Consider the following 16,161-nt stretch of genomic DNA (forward strand, 5'->3'; position numbering starts at 1 on the left):
TAGTCTCTTTGGTTAGGTTTATTCCTAGGTATCTTATAGTTTTGGGTGCAATTGTAAATGGGATGGACTCCTTAATTTCTCTTTCTTCTGTCTTGTTGTTGGTGTAGAGAAATGCAACTGATTTCTGTGCATTGATTTTATATCCTGACACTTTACTGAATTCCTGTACAAGTTCTAGCAGTTTTGGAGTGGAGTCTTTTGGGTTTTCCACATATAGTATCAAATCATCTGCGAAGAGTGATAGTTTGAATTCTTCTTTGCCGATTTGGATGCCTTTAATTTCCTTTTGTTGTCTGACTGCTGAGGCTAGGACTTCTAGTACTATGTTGAATAGCAGTGGTGATAATGGACATCCCTGTCGTGTTCCTGACCTTAGTGGAAAAGCTTCCAGTTTTTCTCCATTGAGAATGATATTTGCGGTGGGTTTTTCATAGATGGCTTTGATAATATTGAGGTATGTGCCCTCTATCCCTACACTTTGAAGAGTTTTGATCAGGAAGGGATGCTGTACTTTGTCAAATGCTTTTTCAGCATCTATGGAGAGTATCATATGGTTCTTGTTCTTTCTTTTATTAATGTGTTGTATCACATTGATTGATTTGCGGATGTTGAACCAACCTTGCAGCCCTGGAATAAATCCCACTTGGTCGTGGTGAATAATCCTTTTAATGTACTGTTGAATCCTATTGGCTAGTATTTTGGCAAGAATTTTTGCATCTGTGTTCACCAAGGATATTGGTCTGTAGTTCTCTTTTTTGATGGGATCCTTGTCTGGTTTTGGGATCAAGGTGATGCTGGCCTCATAAAATGAGTTTGGAAGTTTTCCTTCCATTTCTATTTTTTGGAACAGTTTCAGGAGAATGGGAATTAGTTCTTCTTTAAATGTTTGGTAGAATTCCCCCGGGAAGCCGTCTGGCCCTGGGCTTTTGTTTGTTTGGAGATTCTTGATGACTGTTTCAATCTCCTTACTGGTTATGGGTCTGTTCAGGCTTTCTATTTCTTCCTGGTTCAGTTGTGGTAGTTTATATGTCTCTAGGAATGCATCCATTTCTTCCAGATTGTCAAATTTGTTGGTGTAGAGTTGCTCATAGTATGTTCTTATAATTGTCTGTATTTCTTTGGTGTTAGTTGTGATCTCTCCTCTTTCATTCATGATTTTATTTATTTGGGTCCTTTCTCTTTTCTTTTTGATAATTCTGGCCAGGGGTTTATTGATCTTATTAATTCTTTCAAAGAACCAGCTCCTAGTTTCGTTGATTTGTTCTATTGTTCTTTTGGTTTCTATTTCATTGATTTCTGCTCTGATCTTTATGATTTCTCTTCTCCTGCTGGGTTTAGGCTTTCTTTCTTGTTCTTTCTCCAGCTCTTTTAGGTGTAGGGTTAGGTTGTGTACCTGAGACCTTTCTTGTTTCTTGAGAAAGGCTTGTACCGCTATATATTTTCCTCTTAGGACTGCCTTTGTTGTGTCCCACAGATTTTGAACCGTTGTGTTTTCATTATCATTTGTTTCCATGAATTTTTTCAATTCTTCTTTAATTTCCTGGTTGACCCATTCATTCTTTAGAAGGATGCTGTTTAGTCTCCATGTATTTGGGTTCTTTCCAAATTTCCTCTTGTGATTGATTCTAGCTTCAGAGCATTGTGGTCTGAAAATATGGAGGGAATGATTCCAATCTTTTGATAATGGTTGAGACCTGATTTAGGACCACGAATGTGATCTATTCTGGAGACTGTTCCATGTGCACTAGAGAAGAATGTGTATTCTGTTGCTTTGGGATGAAATGTTCTGAATATATCTGTGATGTCCATCTGGTCCAGTGTGTCATTTAAGGCCTTTATTTCCTTGTTGATCTTTTGCTTGGATGATCTGTCCATTTCAGGGAGGGGAGTGTTAAAATCCCCTACTATTATTGTATTATTGTTGATGTGTTTCTTTGATTTTGTTATTAATTGGTTTATATAGTTGGCTGCTCCCACGTTAGGGGCATAGATATTTAAAATTGTTAGATCTTGTTGAACAGTTCCTTTGAGTATGATATAGTGTCCTTCCTCATCTCTTATTATAGTCTTTGGCTTAAAGTCTAATTGATCTGATATAAGGATTGCCACTCCTGCTTTCTTCTGATGTCCATTAGCATGGTAAATTCTTTTCCACCCCCTCACTTTAAATCTGGAGGTGTCTTCGGGTTTAAGATGAGTTTCTTGTAGGCAACATATAGATGGGTTTTGTTTTTTTATCCATTCTGATACCCTGTGTCTTTTGATTGGGGCATTTAGCCCATTAACATTCAGGGTAAGTATTGAGAGATATGAATCTAGTGCCATTGTATTGCCTGTAAGGTGACTGTTATTGTATATTGTCTCTGTTTCTTTCTGATCTACTACTTTGAGGGTCTCTCTTTGCTTAGAGGACCCCTTTCAATATTTCCTGTAGAGCTGGTTTGGTATTTGCAAATTCTTTCAGTTTTTGTTTGTCCTGGAAGCTTTTAATCTCTCCTTCTATTTTTAATGATAGCCTAGCTGGATATAGTATTCTTGGCTGCATGTTTTTCTCGTTTAGTACTCTGAATATATCATGCCAGCTCTTTCTGGCCTGCCGGGTCTCTGTGGATAAGTCTGCTGCCAATCTAATATTTTTACCATTGTACGTTACAGACTTCTTTTCCCGGGCTGCTTTCAGGATCTTTTCTTTGTCACTAAGACTTGTAAATTTTACTATTAGGTGACGGGGTGTGGACATATTCTTGTTGATTTTGAGGGGGGGGTTCTCTGAACCTCCTGGATTTTGATGCTTGTTCCCTTTGCCATATTGGGGAAATTCTCTCCAATAATTCTCTCCAATATACCTTCTGCTCCCCTCTCTGTTTCCTCTTCTTCTGGAATCCCAATTATTCTAATGTTGTTTCGTCTTATGGTGTCACTTATCTTTTGAATTCTCCCCTCGTGGTCCAGTAGCTGTTTGTCCCTCTTTTGCTCAGCTTCTTTATTCTCTGTCATTTGGTCTTCTATATCGCTAATTCTTTCTTCTGCCTCATTTATCCTAGCAGTGAGAGCCTCCATTTTTTATTGCACCTCATTAATAGCTTTTTTGATTTCAACTTGGTTAGATTTTAGTTCTTTTATTTCTCCAGAAAGGGCTTTTATATCTCCTGAGAGGGTTTCTCTAATATCTTCCATGCCTTTTTCGAGCCTGGCTAGAACCTTGAGAATCGTCATTCTGAACTCTAGGTCTGACATATTACCAATGTCTGTATTGATTAGGTCCCTAGCCTTTGGTACTGCCTCTTGTTCTTTTTTTTGTTGTGAATTTTTCCGCCTTGTCATTTTGTCCAGATAAGAGTATATGAAGGAGCAAGTAAAATACTAAAAGGGTGGCAACAACCCCAGGAAAATATGCTTAGGCAAATCAGAAGAGATCCCAAATCGTGAGGGGGGAGAAAGGGGATAAAAAGAGGTTCAGAAAGAAAAAAAAAAAAAACAAAAAAAAAACAAAACAAAAAAACCAATAAAGAAAAAATATAAAAAGGAAAAAAATATATACATATATTAGATAAACTAGTTAAAAAACATTAAAAAAGAAAAGGGTAAAAGTTAAAAAAATTTAGCAGAAGAAGAAAAAAAATTTGAAAAAGAAAAAAAATTAAATTAACTGCAAGGCTAAAGAATCATGGGGAGAAAGCCATGAGTTCCGGGCTTTGCTTTCTCCTTCTCTGGAATTCCGCTGCTCTCCTTGGTATTGAAACTGCACTCCTTGGTAGATGAACTTGGTCCTGGCTGGGTTTCTTGTTGATCTTCTGGGGGAGGGGGCTGTTGTAGTGATTCTCAAGTGTCTTTGCCCCAGGCGGAGTTGCACCGCCCTTACCTGGGGCCGGTCTGAGTAATCCGCTCGGGATTGCTTTCGGGGCTTTTGTTCCCTGAGCGCTTTCCGAAGAGTTCCGGAAGGCAGGAATGAAGATGGCGACCTCCCGGTCTCCGGCCCAGAGGAGCCGAGAGCCCGGGGCCCTACTCCTCAGTGCGCCCTCAGAGAACAGCGCCCAATTACTCCCGTCACCCTGGCCTCCGGCTGCGCTCCGAGCTGACCGAGCCTGCGACCGGTGCAAGGTAAACCCAAGCTTAGAGCTTACTCCTCGGCTCTGTCTCTGTAGCCGGCTTCCCCGTTCTAATACCTGTAAGCTCTGCGACAGACACCCTCTATCCTTCTGTGACCCTGCGGGACCTGAGGCCACACTGACCCTGCATGGGCTTCACCCCGGTTTAGCCTCTGGAGCGATGTCCCTCAGCGGAACAGACTTTTAAAAGTCCTGATTTTGTGCTCTGCTGCTCCGCCGCTTGCCGGGAGACGGCCCCTTCCCTCACGGTCTATCTTCCCGTCGCTTTGGATTCACTTCTCCGCCAGTCCTACCTTTCAGAAAGTGGTTGATTTTCTGTTTCTAGAGTCGCTGTTCTTCTCTTCGATCTCCCGTTGGATTTGTAGGTGTTTGCAATCTTTAGATAAGCTATCTAGCTGATCTCCTGCTACCTGAAGTAGTCCTAGCCTGCTACTTCTCCGCCATCTTGACTCGCCCCCTAAATAAGCTGGACTTCACTTTTATATGGTAGATGTTATACATGTGAAAGCAGTGACACTATAATATTTTCTCACTAAAACAAACACTTTAAATTATTTTATGTAAAAAAGCCTATCTAGCAATGTGGGGGCTTTGAGGGGGTAGGAAAAGAATAAATGAAACAAGATGGGATCGGGAGGGAAACAAACCATAAGAGACTCTTAATGTCACAAAAGAAACTGAGGGTGGAGGGGGCGGGGGGTAGGGAGAGGGTGGTGGGGTTATGGACATTGGGGAGGGTATGTGCTATGGTGAGTGCTATGAAGTGTGTAAACCTGGCGATTCACAGACCTGTATCCCTGGGACTAATAATACATTATATGTTTATTAAAAAATTTAAAAAATTATATTAAAAAAACCTACCTAATTAGGGTAAGTATCTTCATTAAAGCAGGCATTAAAAAGAAAACCTAACAGGTATAATTATTATAACAACTTAAATAATATACATGCTTGCATTATAAGAGTGTAAAAAATTACAAATATATGCTTACATTTAAAAAGTCCCAATACTTCTGACATCTTAATATTTTTTTAATGAATTTCTGTTTGTTTGTTTTTTTATATTTTTATTTATTTGACAGACAGAGATCACAAGTAAGCAGACAGGCAGGCAGAGAGTGGGGAGGGGGAGAAGCAGACTCCCTGCTGAGCAGAGAGCCCGATGCGGGGCTTGATCCCAGGACCCTGGGATCATGACCTGAGCCGAAGGCAGAGGCTTTAACCCACTGAGCCACCCAGGCACCCCCTGACATCTCAATATTAAACAATTGGAATATTATGCCATGTAACTGTCTGTGTCCTTTCTTCTGAAAGGCAATGAGAAAAAAGACTGGGGGAAAAAAACAACAACAGAATATTCTACAACTGTGGGACAACCACAAAAAACTGTTACATGAAAGGAGAAGAAAGAAAGAAAGAAAGAAAGGCAGTATTTGAAGCAATACTGACTAGAATTGACCCCAATTAATGTCAGACACCAAACCACAGATCCAAGAAGCTTAGGAAACACTAAGTAGGATATATGCCCAAAAAACTACACTTAGGCAAATCATCAATCTTCATAAAATCACAGATAAAGAAAAAAATCTTAAAAGAAGCCAGAATTAAAAATATATTTTATTTAGAGAGAACCAAAGAAAAGAACAATATCTGACTTCTCCCCTGAAGCCATGCAAGGAAGGAGAGCGTGGAATGAAATATTTTAAGTGTTGGGAGAAAAAAACTACTAACACTTAGAACTCTGTATTCTGTAAAATTATCCTTCAAAAGTAAAGGATAATAAAGACTTTCTCAAACAAAAATTGAGGGAATTAGTTGCCAGTAAACCTATCTCACAAGAAATTTAAAAGGAGTTCTTCAGAGAGAAGGAAAGTGTTAGAGGTTAGAAATTCAGATCTACATAAAGAAAAGAAAAGCACCAAATAATCAATAACTTAAGGGAAAAGAAAAACTTTTATTTTTCTTATTCTTAACTGATCAAACAGATCAGAGTTTGTTCAGAGTAATAATAGCAATAATGCGTGTGATTATGTATACTTAGGTATATATATATGCTTATGTATAAGTAAAATGAATGAAAGCAATGATATAGGGATAGGATGGAAAGATTAAATATACTGTGTTATTTATAAGGTATTTGTAGTATCCATGAACCAGCATAGTATTATTTGAAAGTGGACTTGGATTAAATGATCACTTTAAATGTCACTGGTCTAACTACACATTAAAAAACAGAGATTGTCAGAGTGGATCAAAAAAATAAGACCCATCTATTTGTTGCTACAAGAAACCTACTTAAAATATTAAGACACATATAGATTAAAAGTAAAGGGATGGAGAAATATACCACGATAACACCAATAAAAAGAAAAGTGGGCGTACCTATATTAATTTCAGACAGAGCAGATTTCAAGGCAAGGAAAGTTAAAGAGAGGCATTACGGAATGATAAAGAGGTTGATACTCCAAGAAGACATAACCCGTCCTTCATCTGTATGCATCTAACAACAGAGTGTCAAAATATGTGAAGCAAAAGCTGACAGAACTGCAACTAGAAGAATCTACTATTATAACAGGAAACTTTAATACTCCTCTATTAGAAATGGGGAAATCCAGCAGGCAGCAAACTGGTAAGGATATAGTTGAACTCAACAGCTCCATCAATCAACTGGATATAATTGACATTTATAGACTACTTCCTCCAACAATAGTAGTTACACATTCTTCCCAGAATCACATGGAACATTCACTAGATGGACTACATTTGGGCCATAAAACACATCTTACCAAATTTAAAAGACGAGAGATCACACAATGTCTGTTTTCAGACCACAAAGGAATTAAACTAGAAATCAACAACATAAAGATAGCTGGAAAACCCCAAAATACTTGGAGATTAAATAATATGCTTCTAAATAACACATGGATCAAAGAATTCTCAAGAGAAAGTAAAAAATATTTTTAACTAAATGAAAATGTTTTGGAAATGGATACTTGTGATAGTTGTATATTATAAATGTTTATGCCAATGAACACTTAAAAATGGTTAAGACAGGGCTTCTGAAAAGATGGTGGAGTCATAATATCCTAAACTTACCTCATCCCACAGGTACCGACATAATAGCCACATCAGTGAAACTAACTCTGAAAATGACTCATGACTTGAAGACTGGCAGAACAGACTTTCCACAGGGCAGAAGAGACCACATCAAAAAGGGTAGAAGGAGCAAAAATATGGCTGGAAACTCCCCCTTCCAGCATTCTCCCCACTCTGCATGAGACTAATCATAAATGAGAGCGACACTATACAGATATGAAGAAGAACAAGAAGATAAGACATCCCTTAACAGCACATGGAACAAACCCCTGCCCAGTGTGTTCATAATAGGCAAAATGGGCCACTGTAGTTGACTGGACTGAATACAAATGCAGTTCAGTCACAATTGCAGGGAACACACAGCCCACAGAAAGACACTGCTGAAATGCCTGGTTCTAGTGATGAGGGGACATTGTACTGCAGGACACTACAGGACCTCTTCTTCATAAAGCCACAACTTTCAAGAGCAGGAAACACAGCTGACTCTCCTAATACACAGAAACAAACACAGATAGTCAGACAAAACGAGGAGACACAGGAATTAGGTCCCAAATGAAAGAATAGGACAAAACCACAGCAAAAGACCTACATTAAACAGAGATAAGCAACAGGCCTGATAAAGAATTCAAAGTAATGGTCATAAAGATACTCACTGAATTTGAGAAAAGAAGGGAGGATCTTAGTGAGACCTTCAAGAAGGAGAAAGAAAATATAAAAAAGAACCAGTCAGAGATGAAGAACTCAGTAACTGACATAAAAAAATACACTAGAGGGAATCAATAGTAGATTAGAGGCAGAAGACTGAATCAGCAGTCTGGAAGGCAGAGTAATAAAAAGCAACCAAGCTGAATAGCGAAAATGTTAAAAGGAATAAGAAAAAATGAGACTAGGTGAAGGGAAGTCAGAGACCCCACCAACCATAGTAACGTTTGCATTACAGAGATCCCAGAGGGAGGAGAGAGGGAAGTGGATAGAAAATTTATGTGAAGAAACAAGAGATGAACACTTCCCTAATCTGGGGAAGGAAATAGAAATCCAGATCCAGGAAACAAAGAGACCCCCAACAAAATTAACCCAAAGAGTTTCACACCAAGACATAATCATCAAAATGGCAAAACATAGTGAGAAAGAGAGAATTTAAAAGTAGCAAGAGAAGATGGTTACATGTAAGGAAAACCCCATAAAGCTGTCAATTGATTTTTCAGCAGAAACTCTGCAGACCAGAAGGGAATGGAATGATACATTCAAAGTACTGAAAGAAAAAAATCTACAACCAAGACTGCTCTACCCAGCAAGATTATCATTCAGTATAGAAGGAGAGGTGAAGAGGTTCCCAAACAAACATCATCACCACTGAACCAATCTCAAAAGAAATGTTAAAGGGAATTCTTAGTGGAAAGAAAAGGCCAAAATTTTGTAAGAAAACTATGAAAGGAAAAAATTTCACAGGTAAATGCAAACATATAATAAAAATAAATTAAACACATAAAACCAGTATAAAAGTTAAAATATGGGACGTCTGAGTGGCTCAGTGAGTTAAGCCTCTGCCTTCGGCTCAGGTAATGATCCCCGTGTCCTGGGATCGAGCCTCACATCAGGATCTCTGCTCAGCAGCGAGCATGCTTCTTCCTCTCTCCCTCTCTGCCTGCCTCTCTGCCTACTTGTGATCTCTGTCTGTCAAATAAATAAATACAATCTTAAAAAAAAAAAAGGTTAAAACACAAAAGCAGTAAAATCAGTTATATCTATAAAAATCAGTCAAGGGGCGCCTGGGTGGCTCAGTGGGTTGAAGCCTCTGCCTTTGGCCCAGGTGAGGATCCCGGGGTCCTGGGATTGAGCCCTGCATCGGGCTCTCTGCTCAATGGGGAGCCTGCTTCCTCCTCTCTCTCTGCCTGCCTCTCTGCCTACTTGTGATCTCTGTCAAATAAATAAATAAATAAATAAATCTTTTAAAAAAAAATCAGTCAAGGGATTCACAAAATTAAAGGATATAAAGTATGACATCATATAACATGGGGGTGAGGAGTGATTCAAATTTAAATGAACATCAACCTCATATAGACTGATTTACACATAAAATATTATATATGAACCTAATGATAATCTCAAATCAAAAACCTGTAAGAGTTACATAAAAGATAAAGAGAAAAAAATCCAAGCATACAAGTAAAGACATCAACAAACCATGATCAAAGACAGCAAGAGAACAAATAGAGAAGAGCTACAAAAAGAACTGCAAAACCAATAATAAACATGGCAATAAATACATACCTATCAATAATGAATTTAGATGTAAATGGACTAAATGCTCCAATCAAAAGACATAGGATGACTGAATGGATAAAAAAGCAACATTTATAATTTGCCTATAAGAGACTCACTTCAGGGGCGCCTAGGTGGCTCAGTGGGTTAGAGCCTCTGCCTTCGGCTCAGGTCATGATCCCAGGATCCTGGGATCGAGCCTCATGAGCCTCAGCTCCACATCGGGCTCCCCTCAGTGGGGAGCCTGCTTCCCCCTCTCTCTCTCTGCCTGCCTCTCTGCCTGCTTGGGATCCCTGTCTGTCAAATAAATAAATAAAATCTTTAAAAAAAAAAAAAAGAGAGAGTCACTTCAGACCAAAGGACACATACAGATCTGAAGTGAAGGGATGGAAAAATGTTTACCATGCAAATGGAAGCAAAAAGAAAGCTGGGGTTGCAACACATATAACACAAAATAGACTTTAAAACAAAGACTATACCAAGAGAAAAAGAAGGACAATAAATAATCATAAAGAGAACAATTCAACAAGAAGTTATAACAATTGTAAATATCTATGTGCTCAAAATAGGAGCCCCTCAATACATAAAGCAGCTATTAACAGATAAAAAGGAAGAAACTGACAGTAATACAACAGTAGGGGACATTAACACCCCACATACATCAATGGATAGAGCATCCATACAGAAAATCAATAAGGAAACAGTGTTTTTGAATGACACATTAGACCAGATGGACCTAAGAGATATATTCAGACATTCCATCCAAACACAGTAGAATATAGGGATGCCTGGGTGGCTCAGTCTTTTGAATGTCTGACTCTTGATTTTACCTTGGGCCATTATTGTGGGATGGTGGGGTCAAGCCCTGTGTCGGGCTTTGCACTGAACATGGAACCTGCTTGGGATTCCCTCTCTCCCTCTCCCCGTCCTTTCTCCCTGTGCATGTGTGCATGTGCATGTTCTCTCTTCCTCTCTCTCAAAACGAAACAAAAAACTGTAAACAAACCCAAAACAGTGGAATATGTATTCTTTTCAAGTGCACATGGAATATTCTCCAGAACAAATCACATTAGGCCAAAAACCAGAGACTAAAATACATACTACTAAACAATAAATGGGTCAACCAAGAAACCAAAAAGGAAATAAAAATTACATGGTGACAAATGAAAATAAAAATACAAGGGCCCACAATCTTTGGGAGGCTATAAAAACTGTTTTTTTTAATTTTTTAAGGTTTTTATTTATTTATTTGAGAGAGAGCACAGAGGGAGAATGAGGAGGAGAAGAGACTCCTCACTGAACAGAGAGCCTGATGAGGGGTTCAAAACCAGGATCCTGAGATCATGACCTGAGCTGAAGGCAGATGCTTAACTGACAGAGCCAACCAGGCGCCCCTGTAAAAGCTGTTCTGAGAAGGAAATTTATAGCAATACAGACCTACCTCAAAAAAACAAGAAAAATCTCAAATAAGCAACCTAACCTTACAACTAAAGGAGCCAGAAAGACAAGAACCAACAAACCCAAAGCTGGCAGAAGAAATAAAAAAGATCAGAGTGAAATAAATGAAATAAAAATTAATAGATTTTTATTAGATAGAAGAGATGAGTAAGACCAAGAGCTGGTTGTTTGAAAAGATCAACAAAATTGGGGCGCCTGGGTGGCTCAGTGGGTTAAGCTGCTGCCTTCGGCTCAGGTCATGATCTCAGGGTCCTGGGATCGAGTCCCGCATCAGGCTCTCTGCTCAGCAGGGAGCCTGCTTCCCTCTCTCTCTCTCTCTCTCTCTGCCTGCCTCTCTGTCTACTTGTATCTCTCTCTGTCAAATAAATAAATAAAATCTTTAAAAAAAAAAAAAAAGATCAACAAAATTGATAAATCTTTAGCCAGACTCTTCAAAAAAAAAAAAAAAAAAAAAAAAGAGTGAACACAAATAAATGCCATCAGAAGTGAAAGAGGAAAAATAACCAACACTACAAATATATAAAGGATTATAAGGGAATATTATGAAAAATTATATGCCCACAAATAGGACAACCTAGAAGAAATGAATAAATTTGCAGAAACATAATCTTCCAAAATGGAATCAGGAAAAAACAGAAAATTTAACAGACCAAGTACTAGCAATGAAACTGAACCAGTAATCAAAAAACTCCCAACAAACAAAAGTCCAGAGGGGTCCCTAGGTGGCTCATTCGATTAAGCATCTGCCTTCAGCTCAGGTCATGATCCCAGCTTGGGGTCTGCTTCTCTTTCTCCCTCTGCCCTTCCCCTGCTCATGTGCTCTCTAATAAGTAAAGAAGATTTTAAATGATAATAACAATAACAAAAAAGTACAGAAAAAGATGGCTTCACAGGTGAATTCTACCAAATATATAAAGAAGAGTTATGACTCATTTTTCTCAAACTACTCCAAAAAATAGAAGAGGAAGGAAAGCTTCCAAATTCATTCTACAAGGCTAGGATTACCCTGATGCTGAAACCAGAGAAATAAACAAAAGAGAAAGAAAAAGAAAGAAAGAAGGAAAGAAAGAGAGAGAAAAGGAAGGAAGGAAGGAAAGAAAGAGAGAAAGAGAGAGAGAGGGAGGGAGGGCAAGGGAAGGGAAGGGAAGGAATGGAAAAACTATGGGACAGTATCTGACAAAAATAGATGTGAAAATCCACAACAAAATATTAGCAAACCGAATCCAACAATATATTAAAAAAATCATTCACCACAATCAAGTAGGATTTATCCTTGGGATGCAAGAGTGGTTCAATATCCACAAATCAATCAACACACTGTGCATTAACAAGAAAAAGAGTAAAAACCATATGATCATCTCAAGAGATGAAGAAAAAGCATTTGACAAAATATAACATCCATTCATGATAAAATCTCTCAAAAAAGTAGGCTTAGAGGGAACATACCTCAACATAATAAAGGCTATATATAAAAAAAAACCCACAGCTAACAAGACATGCAATGGTGAAATACTGAGAGCTTTCCCTCTAAGATCAGAAACATGACAGAGACGTTCACTCTCACCACTTTTATTCAACATAGTATTAGCTACAGCAATCAGACAATACAGACAATACAAAGCATCCAAATTCATAAGGAAGAAGTAAAGCTCTCACTATCTGCAGATGACATTCCACTGTACATAGAAAACCCTAAAGTATCCACAAAAAAACTACTAGCACTGATACATGAATTCAGTAAAGTTGCAAAATACAAAGTCAATAATACAGAAATCGGCTGAATTTCTTTATACTGATAATAAAGGAGAAATTAACAAAACAATCCCATTTGTAACTGCACCAAAAAGAATAAACTGTCTAAGAATAAACTGCACTCTGAAAACTATAAAACACTGATGAAAGAAGCTGAAGATGATACAAACAAATGGAAAGATATTCCAGGCTCATGGACTGGAAAAACCAACACTGTTAAGATGTCCATATTGCCCAAAGCAATCTATGAATTCAGTGCAATCCCTATCAAAATACCAATAGTAATTTTTACAAAACTAGAATAAATAATCTTAAAATCTGTATGGAACCACAAAAGACCCTGAACAGCCAAAGCAATCTTGAGAAAGAACAAAGCTTGGAAGTATCATAATCCCAGATTTCAAGATACACTACAAAGCTGTAGTAATCCAAACAGTATGGTACTGGCATAAAAACTGACATATAGGTAATGGAACAGTCCAAAGAACCTAGAAATAAACCCATTTTTATATGGTCAATTAATCTACAACAAAGGAGGGAAAAACATACACTGGGGAAAAGACAGTCTCTTCAACAAATAGTGCTGGGAAAGCTGGACAGCTACATGCAAAAAATAAAACTGGACCACTTTCCTACACCATACAAAAAAATAAACTCAAAAGGTTTAAAGATCTAAATGTAAGACCTGAAACCATAAATTAGAAGAAAACATAGGTAAATAATTTTCTGGAGATCAGCCATAGAAACCTTTTTGTAGCTATGTCTCCTTAGGCAAGAGAAACAAAACCAAAATTAAACTATTGGGACTACAGCAAAATAAAAAGTTTTTATACAGCAAAGAAAGTCATCAACAAAAGGACAAGGCAACCTCTTAAATTAGAGAAGACAATTGCAAATGATATATCTGATAAAGAGTTAATATCCAAAATACAAAAAGAATTTATACAACTAACACAAAAATAATAATCTAAAAATGGCCAGAGGACCTGAATAGACATTTTTCCAAAGAAGACATACAGGTGGCCAATAGACACATGAAAAGATGTTCAACATCACTAATCACCAGGGAAAGACAAATCAAAACCACAATGAGATATCACCTTATATCAGTGAGAATGGCTAGAATGAAAAACAAAAACAAAAGCAAAAACAAAAAAAACTACCAAGAAATAAATATTGGCGAGGATGTGGAGAAACAGGAACCCTTGTGCACTACTGCTGGAAATGCAAACTGGTGCAGTCACTGTGCAAAACAGTGTGGAAAACAGAATTACCATATGATCCAATAATTCCATTACTGCATATTTATCCAAGGAAAACAAAATACTAATGAAATGACATAGGCACCTCTATGTTTACTGCAGCATTACTTACAATGGCCAAGATATAGAAACAACCCAAGTGTCTATCCACAGATGAATGGATAAAGAAGATGTGGCATATATATAAATATGTACAATAGAATATTACTCAGCCATTAAAAAAAAAATGAGATCTTGCCATCTGTGACATCACGGATGGACCTAGAGGGTATAATGCTAAGTTAAATGTCAGTCCAACAAAGACAAATTCTGTATGATTTCACTCATGTGTAGAATGTAAGAATCAGAACAGATGAACAAAGAAAAAAATGGACAAAGAGAACTAGATTCTTAAATACAGAGGGAACACTGGAGGTTGCCAGAGGGGAAAAGGGTTGAGGGAATGGGTGAAAGAGAGAACTGTTATTACAATGCACACATCCAAAACTAAGATGACACTGTATGTTAATTATGCATCAATGAAAAATTTCCAAACCCTAAAAAAAAATTTAAAAAATTTTTAAAAAGTGAAAATAGTAAATTATATATATAATTTTTACCACAGTAAAAAACTTTCTATATGTAGAGATGAAATAAACTATTAATGCTCAATACTTATTTCCTCAAAACTCTGTAATACATCCAACACTTAAAAATGTTACCACTTAACAATATAATTTTAATTAGAACTCAACCATTTAACAATTCTTAAATGGTGTTATCATCTCTAAAATTAATTTTCTTTGATAACAACTTGTTAAACATCCATTTCAGAAACTTCTTAAGTAATTAAGGACACACTCTCATGACCGTTTTGAAAATAGTAAGAAATCCTACTTATTTGACATTTCTACAAAGGTCACAGGAATAAAATTTCAAGTACCATATAATTATCATTTTTAATATAGTGAAGTAAAAATACCCTGGCATAGTTTTCTTTAAAAAAAAAAAAAAAAGATGTACTTTGTTCTTCTCTTATGTTTGTAATCCAAAATACTATCAATTTTAGACTCTGCTCTGGGGTTTAAAAGTTGTATCCATGAAGCCATGGATTATCATGAAAATGATAATGATAAATGTGAGTCATGGCCAAGTTCTTAATGATTAAAATTATCTTTTAAAACAATTTTTAATTATTTTATTTATTTTTAAATTTTTATTTTATTTTTTTGAGAGGGAAAGAGAGTGTGTGTGCAAGTATGAGAATGAGAGCAGGGGAGGGGCAGAGAGAATCCCAAACAGGCTCCACCCCAGCACAGAGTGCCACACAAGGCTCAACCTCATGATGTTGAGACTGACCTGAGCCAAAATCAAGAATTGGACACTTAACAGACTGAGACACCAGGTGGTCCTAAAATTATCTTTTTGCACTATACCTAAAATTATCTCTAATTCAGGAATGGCTTATTTTCATAGAGATTTATAATGAGTTGATGGAAGAAAGTGCTTAATTGACATTTTAATGAAGTTTTCACTCCAATCCACCTCTTCACTGTCTTATCAGTATTTGTGGATCATTTTCTACTTCTAAAAACTATGCAACAAGAAATTCTATAGCAAACCAGTTACTGAATATACTTTCTTACATTTATCAATTATCTCCACCTTTACTACTCATTCCAATCTAATTAGCATCCATACATTAGTTTTATCAACCATTACTCATTTAGTAGGCAAGTTCCAACAGTACTTTAAATTGTAAACAAAAGGCTTCAAGGGTATTGAATCAGTCTTATCAAATATGTGAGAGGAGTTCTGAAATTCCTTTACAAAAGAATGTAAGAATATGCTGTTCTTGTAGTTGTTTTTTTTTTTTTTTAAGATTTTATTTATTTATTTGAAACAGAGAGAGAGAGATCACAAGTATGCAGAGAGGCAGGCATAGAGAGAGAGAGAGAAAGCAGGCTCCCCGCTGAGCAGAGAGTCCGATGCGGGCCTCGATCCCAGGACCCTGAGATCACGACCCGAGCTGAAGGCAGAGGCTTAACCCACTGAGCCACCCAGGCACCCTCTTGTAGTTTATTAATAAGGTATAAAGAGTCTGGTATCAGGCAAAAAAAATAATAAATAAAATGACCAATGATATTAAGTTAGTTACATTTAGCAGTTTTGAATAAATTGAAGGAGGAGAAAGAGAAGGTGAAGAAATACTGGACAAGGTTTTATTCTTAAAAATATTTCTC

The 16,161-nt window shown here is 37.2% G+C and overlaps 1 protein-coding gene across 15 annotated transcripts in view; it reads right to left on the reverse strand.

The window, feature by feature from the left end:
* RALGAPA1 (Ral GTPase activating protein catalytic subunit alpha 1) overlaps positions 1–16,161 on the reverse strand; it is a 261,885-nt gene that overhangs the window by 43,027 nt on the left and 202,697 nt on the right. The window lies entirely within an intron of this gene.

The sequence above is a fragment of the Lutra lutra genome, chromosome 7 (assembly GCF_902655055.1).
Source record: "Lutra lutra chromosome 7, mLutLut1.2, whole genome shotgun sequence".
Taxonomy (NCBI): domain Eukaryota; kingdom Metazoa; phylum Chordata; class Mammalia; order Carnivora; family Mustelidae; genus Lutra; species Lutra lutra.